Here is a 7635-nt window from a genome sequence, read left to right on the forward strand (position 1 = left end):
AAGGAATCAAGGGAGGCAGGAAGGAAGGAAGGGAGGAAGGAAGGGAGGAAGGAAGGGAGGAAGGAAGGGAGGAAGGAAGGAAGGAAGGAAGGAAGGAAGGAAGGAAGGAAGGAAGGAAGGAAGGAAGGAAGGAAGGAAGGAAGGAAGGAAGGAAGGAAGGGAGGGAGGGAAAATATTAAAGATTAGAGTCAGGGATGTAGTTCAGTGGTATATCACATGCTTCATTTTTATGAGGCACTCGACTGATTCTTGGCACACATACACAGAAAAATTCCCAAAGATAAACTTTGTTCTTCAAAGAATAATAGGAAGCCATAAATCGGTGCCAGTTTAAAGCAATAATTTTATGGAGATAAATTCTCTTGTTTATGTGGAAAACTAAAATAGAATATTTTTCAAAAACAAGAAAAAGCCAGCATTGAGACAAATCTAGTCTTATCATGTAGTTATCATTATAGCTTATCATATAGCTTCTAAAATTAAAATTATGCTAGTAACTAAGAAGACTAAATATATTGGAAAAATAATATACATATACACAAGAATATACAAATATACATATACATTTGTGTATGTGATAAAAATAGTATCTTCAAATCACTGTGAGAAAAAGGTTTTTTTTTTTTTGTTTGTTTTTTCTTTTGGATTTTGGGTCACACCCAGCAGTGCTCAGGAGTTACTCCTGGCTCTATGCTCAGAAATCCCTTCTGGCAGGCTTGGGGGACCATATGGGATGAACCACCATCCTTCTGCATGCAAAGCAAACACCCTACCTCCATGCTATCTCTCCGGCCCCACATGCTTGGTTTTTATAAAATTAAATGTTAGAATAAACAAATAATTTTCTGAAAACAAATCAAAGTAGATTTTCACCTTCTAGGTACGTTTCGAGCCTTCCAAAAAGCCAGATTTCAACTCAATTGTTTTTTTTTGGGGGGGGGTGTCATGCCCCAGCAGCACTTAGAAATTACTCGTGGCAGACTCAGGGGACCATATGGGATTCCGGGGATCAAACCCAGGTTGGCAGCATGCAAGGTAAGCACCTTACCCATTGTGCTATAGCTCCAGACCCTTGACTCCAATCTTATAATAAGGAGCCAATGTCAGCGTCCAAATTTAAAGCTATTCTGTAAAAGCAATGGCTAGAATTTTCAAAAGTCAATGACAGAGGAAAAAAAGAAGTGTTTTCACTCATTCACACATAAACACAAAGGACTGGAGAAATGTTCCAAACTGAAGAAAACATAAAAGAAGAAAACTAAATGCAATATATGGTCTATTAAATTCTGGGTTTATACTTCACAAGTAATTGGCTATGCAAGGATTTGGGATGCTCAATTGAAGAAATCCTACTTCAGACTGTATATTAGGGGGCAGTAATGTAAAAGCATTTAGTGGATTCCAATTACTGTGATGGAAAAGCTTAATGATACTTAATCAAAGAACACTATTGCCATCCTGCAAGAGGCAATCCTCTAAAGGGGTGATTTTTGTCCTGTTCTATCAAGTTTCTCTCTGTCTCTGTGTCTCTGTTTCATCTGTCTGTTTGTCTCTCTGTCTGTGTCTCTCTCTATCTCTGTCTCTTTGTCTATCTCTCTGTCTCTCTGTGTCTCTGTGTCTAGCTCTGTCTCTGTCTCTCTGATTCTGTGTTTCTGTTTCTGTCTCTATCTCTATCTCTCTGTGTCTCTCTGTGCCTGTCTCCCTATCTCTGTTTCTCTGTGTCTCTGTCTGTCTCTCTGTGTCTCTGTCTGTCTGTCTCTCTGTGTTTCTCCGTCTCTATCTCTTTGTCTTGTGTGTCTCTCTGTCTCTATCTCTGTCTTTCTTTCTCTGTGTCTCTGTCTCTGTGTCTCTCTGTCTGTCTCTCTGTCTCTGTCTCTCTGACTCTGTTTTTTCTGTGTTTGTCTCTGTCTGTCTGTCTGTCTGTCTCTCTCTCTCTCTCTCTCTCTCTCTCTCTCTCTCTCTCTCTCACACACACACACACACACACACACACACACACACACACACACACTCGGAAACTGTTGGATGTCACTTGTGGGGGGTCACATAGGTCTTGTCCCCTAGTGCTCTAAAGAAAGGGCCAGGAACTCTACCAAGGACGGTGCAGGGAGGGCATCATACAGCTCTCCTCCCTCTCCCCCCCAAAGACATCAAAGGCATTAAGTCCTGAACTAGAAACCCCAATGTACACGAGAGAGTCGCCTATTCTTACAGGATCCGGACTGAGATAGGAGGAGGGAATGGCTTTGCAATCAAGTTTTCTTGGTTGGAGCAGCGTGAGGATGCTCTGGGCGAAGTGTCAACTGGTCCCCCGAGCTAGAAGGCCCCGCCCACGGCCTCCCTCCGCCCGGGCTCAGCTTGCTGGACCAGGAGGGTCGCTCGCCCCATCAATGGGGCTGAGCCTCGGAGCATGCGCAGTGATCGGCTCCAGACAGCACCCACCGGGCATGCGTCTCGCCTCCGGCGCTTCTGCAAAAGTTCCAGACCCGCTGTGCAATCTTGCAAACGCGCTCGCCTGCCTGCGGCGGAAAGAAGCTGGAAAACCCCTCTGCAAGGTTGCATGCCCGGGGTTTGGTCGGCTGCTGGAGGAAGGGATATTTTTTTTGCTTTTTTCCAGGGAGCTCAGAGCCTTTCTTGTCTGCGATTCGTGGGGGGGAACCTTTGCAAATCCCTCTGCTAGAAGAGCAGTAGTGTTTGCAGTGGGGTTTGCACCCCATCCCTGGCAGCTGGATTTTCTGAAAAGGTGAGTTGTTTTTTGTTTGTTTGTTTGTTTTTTGTTTTCACTTTCTCTACTGAATTCCCACTTCTGTGCATAGGCTTTGCAACTTCGGGTGCCACTAGTTAAAAGGGCTAATGTCACTGCACGTCTCTTCCAGCAAACAAGGACCCAAATAAATTTTTTTTAATTCCTTTCAAGTTCTCAGGCTAGAGGATTGTCTGGAAAAAAACAAACAAACAAACAAACCGGCAGGTCTTTGAATTAGGAATCATATAGAAAATATTTTAGGGGTTGCAGGTCAATTTTTGCAGGTCTTTGTCTTCTATATGTTTGTCTTTGTTATAAAAACTTAAAAACGTAAAAAAAATAACAACTTTTTTTTTTAGCAGCTGGCTTCATAATAACAAGCAGATTATACTGATTTCGACTCTATTCTTTTATTTCACCCTGCAAGGAGGTTAAAGGTTTAGCCAAGCTCCTAATCCCCTCTCCACTTTACTCACAATTTTGGAATAAGGACAGGAGTGTCTTGCAAACAGTGGCCTACCACCTTCACTGGACTTCACCTGCCCAAACTTAGTTCAATCTCTTTTGGTCTCTGCTTCTTGCATGCTTTTCCAACAACCCAGTGGAAATTCCCTGGCAGTCTGCAAAGCTGCCAGATTCCACCCCCAAAGGAGTAAACATACCTATCTTTACTGTGAAAGAGCATTGCTTCCTATTAAAAAGCATAAAACACAGTGTTTTGAGAAAATTATTACAAAAGTAATATAGCAATATTTTCAAAGTTATTTAAATAGCATTTATTCTAGAGATCATTGCATGTCCAATGTGGTTTAGAGAACACTGAAACATATATAGAAAAAAAAAGTTTTGTAATCTCAATCTACAGAAAATAATTTATCAAAATGTTTCTGTGTTCTTTTAATCTATTTGTTTCCAGTATATACTAGTAGGTAAACTTATTGAACAGTTTCATTCATTTTGCTTAATTTTTAGAACAACGCACTGTGGTTCTCAGGGCTTTCTCCTGGCTTGCTCAGGGATGACTCCTACCGGGCCTTGGGGGACTATTTGGGATACTAGAGATCAAGCCCTGGTCATCTGCAAAGGGAATTAGAACTACACACTTTTTATCATTCTGGCCCTAAACAGTTTGATTTTTTTTTAAAAAAAATTGTTTCTTAATACTTTTGGTGTACAAAATGCAGAAAAATGTGGAAGCTGTAAATGTAAAATTCAATCAATACAAACATACAAACATTCACCATTGTCAAAAAGACATAGGTCATTCCTGGCATTCACTATTTCCTGGACAGTAGTGGTTAGTTTCTCCCTCTATAAAATCTATCTTTCCTCAAATACAGAGTAATTTTATCTTTAAATTTAACAGAAGTGAATGATTTTAGTAAGTATTCTATATCGGTTTTCTCATTCCATTTTACATTTGAGATTCATATATTCTTTAAATCTAGCAATATATATTATATATAGCAATGTATTCTTTCATTTTATTTTATTTTATGTTATCTACCTTTCAGCCAGAGTCAGTTTACTCATATTATTTTAGCTTTGAGATGTAATTTGCTTGTCATTGATTTCATTTATTTTAAATATACAAGCCAGTGATTTTTTAGCATGATTATACATAAACTCATCACCACAATCAATTTAAGAATATTTTAATATTTTCACCACCTTTTAATAACTCCATAATCATTAGCTGCACTCCTCTGAGCCAACCTCCATCCTCAGCAGCCTTTTAGCAACCATTAAATTTCTTTCTGTATATAAATTTGCCTCTTTGGGACACTTATGAAGATGGGGTCTTTGTAGACTGGTCACTTATACTAATAACAAATATTCATCTTATTTACACAATGGGGCTATTAAATGGAGGTAAACACTTTATACTTGGGATAAAAAATAATAATAGTTTGAATATATAGGTCTACATACATATATGTGTGTCTATTACACATTTTTTGGCATAACTGACAGCATCAGTTTTTCTTACATCCTTGTTAATGGTTTTATTGCTTCATTTTGCCATCAACATTTAGTGTTTGCATGGCTTCAATGTACAGGTATCTAGAGACTAATGGGAAAGAGTATCTTTTCTTATGATTATTAGTCATTGAATATCATCTTTGTTAAAGTGCATTTCCATTTTCTGTTTATTTTTTACTTTATTTATGCATGTTAATTGTAATTTTATTTTCAGATATGAATGTAAAAACACCTTCCCAATCTATTTTTTGTTTTTAATCTCATTGTTAAATTTTCCTGAATATAAATGTGTAGATTTTAGTGAATTCAAATTGATCAGTAATTCTCTATGGATAGTATTAGCTATCTTGTTTAATAAATCATTGCTTACAAGGAACTTCTCATGTGAACATCTGAAAATACACTATTTAGTTTCTATATTTAGATGTACTAATGACATGGAATTGATTAAGAGCATGGTATGAGTAAGAATTACATATTTATCATATAACTATTCTATTGACTCAAGTCTTTTGCTGGAAATATTATCCTATTCCCACTGCTCTGATATGTCACCTTTGTCATAAATTGATAGAAACATAAGTCAATGTAGATATTGGGATTCATAGACAAAGTCTTTAAAATAACCATGACAAATATATTAAAGAATCTTACTTGAGAAAAGATGTAATGAAGAGACAAGAAGTTCAAGAATGAGACATAATTTTTAAATTGATGACACAGAGATCCTGCAACTGAAATACATAATATCTGAAATTATTTCTTTGGATTATCTGTAAGATGAAATCAAAAGTAAAAGAGAACATTCAGCTTGACAAACCAGTAAAAATCACTCAAATGTAAATACAGTGAAAAAAACTTAAATAAACAATTAACAAAGGATTCCCAAATTTGACTTACGTATATTTTATCCAAGATGTTTACATTCTGCAATAGCAAGTTGATCTCAATAACTTACCATATTTTTTTGCATTATATTTTTTCCATCTAAAAGATGCATCTTATGAAGTGAATGGTGCATGGAGCTGAAGCCTGAGTGCAGGGGTGGAGAGCATCTAAAAACTATGTGTATCTTCATTGGCCTCAATAAAAACTATTTAAAAAAATAGATGAAGATGAAGACCTTGACTTAAAAAGCTTGGTTGGCATCCTTTGGTTAGTGGTTGAGGAATCTATTGTGGTTGAGGAATCCATTGTGGTATACATTATCATTAGTGCTTGGGAAGGGCAGGAGAGTTCAAACCTGGGAACTCCCACTATTGTCTTCACATTTTTTTCAAATAAAATACTTATTCATGAAAATAATATAAATAAAAACTATATGCATTTTATGGTCAGGTGCGTCTTATAGAGTGAAAGTACGGTAATTTGCCATGAATGAAATTTAGAAATTATAACAAATAAATATAAAGCTTGAATCACAAAGAGCACCAGAAAATTTCAGTCACCCAAAGTGTGGAAAAATACTTTGTTGGATGCCCTGCGCATCACTGTACTTATAAATGTTAATCAGAAACCAGCCAGTAGTTCTGCCCTTATCAAAAGTAGTATTCAAATGGGAATATATCTTTGAGAACCCCAAATCCCATGCTCTGTACAGCAGCATACTTATTCCCTGATCTTTCTAATCTCATCTTTTAATGCCCATGTCCTTCAACCCACTTTGGCCTCTTCCTATTAGTGGGCTTTAAGGATTTTTATTCCTCTTCCAAATGCATCTTCCTCAAAAAGGAAGCAATCAAGTCTTTCTTCACGTGTTTTTTTAAATGCAAGGTATAGACTAAATAAAACAAACTAGGACATTTGCCCCCACCCAGCCTAGTTTATTTTTTCCTCTAGCCCTTGTTTAAAAGACTATGTAATTTAATTGCTTAGTTTTGTCTCACTTTCTCTAGCTTATTGTCTCCCTTTCTTAGCGACTAGAATTTAAATTCTATTTTGGGGGGCAGCAGCAGGGTTTTTCTTTGTTTTTTGGTTTTTGTGTTTTTTTCTAACAACTTTGTTCTACATGGTCCATATCTTAGATGACAAATGTTTAATAACATTGTTTTCAGGGTTTGCATGTAGATACCCTCAATTTATGTCTAATAACATATACTTTAGAGTACATTTTATAAATGCAAAAGTTTAGTGATTTTTTTACATTTTTAAGGTTTATATATGTTTCTTAATGAAAAGTATCATATTAATATAAACTCCTACATTTTACTAAGGAGAATGAAAAATGATATGATTGTTTCTAAAGCAACTCAAAGATTTAACTAATGAAGAAAACTGAGAGCTCCTCTATATTATACCAAAATGAACCCATTAAAATGCTGAAAATCTTCTATAGAAAGGAAAACAAAAAGCTTAAAGCAGTCTTCATAAAGAAATTTGCCTATTCAGTTATAAATTAATCTCAATCAATTCTTTCTTTTCTCTAGGCATCAAACTTTAGGATGGATGAACATTCATAAAGGAAAAATATGGAAAGTGAAAAATCACCATAAACTGCTGGCAGACAAATAAGAATTATTTTATTGAGAATAAAAGAATATTATTTTTGCATTATACAACCTACCAAGAACCTGTTTCACTACTGTTTTATCTAGGTTATTCTGGAAATCTTAGACAAAGTTTAACAGATAGATACCCCTTTGGACTGTGATGCCAAAGAACAGTAGTGTGAAGAGGAGGATGTAAAAGAAAACCCAAGCAAAATAGGGAAGTGTTATCAAGTGGTTCACCCCACTGCTACTGGTTATTTTGTGCCAAAATTCAGGATCCCTAAAGTTCTATCTCAGACATTCAAGGGAGAAACATTTGTCTTTTAATAGACATTTCGAAGTGTTGCAGACTTGTTCCCAGGAGTGTCAATTCGCCTATTCCTATGGATTTGAGCCATTATAGTATCAGAGCATCAT

The 7635-nt window shown here is 36.5% G+C and overlaps 1 long non-coding RNA gene across 1 annotated transcript; it reads left to right on the forward strand.

The window, feature by feature from the left end:
- The first annotated feature begins 2531 nt into the window (after positions 1 to 2531).
- On the forward strand, positions 2532 to 7298 carry LOC126025977 (uncharacterized). The gene is made up of 2 exons (XR_007501549.1): positions 2532 to 2743; positions 7156 to 7298. It is a non-coding gene; the product is annotated as an uncharacterized LOC126025977 (long non-coding RNA).
- The last annotated feature ends 337 nt before the right edge of the window (positions 7299 to 7635 follow it).

Source organism: Suncus etruscus, chromosome 13 (genome assembly GCF_024139225.1).
Source record: "Suncus etruscus isolate mSunEtr1 chromosome 13, mSunEtr1.pri.cur, whole genome shotgun sequence".
Classification (NCBI taxonomy): domain Eukaryota; kingdom Metazoa; phylum Chordata; class Mammalia; order Eulipotyphla; family Soricidae; genus Suncus; species Suncus etruscus.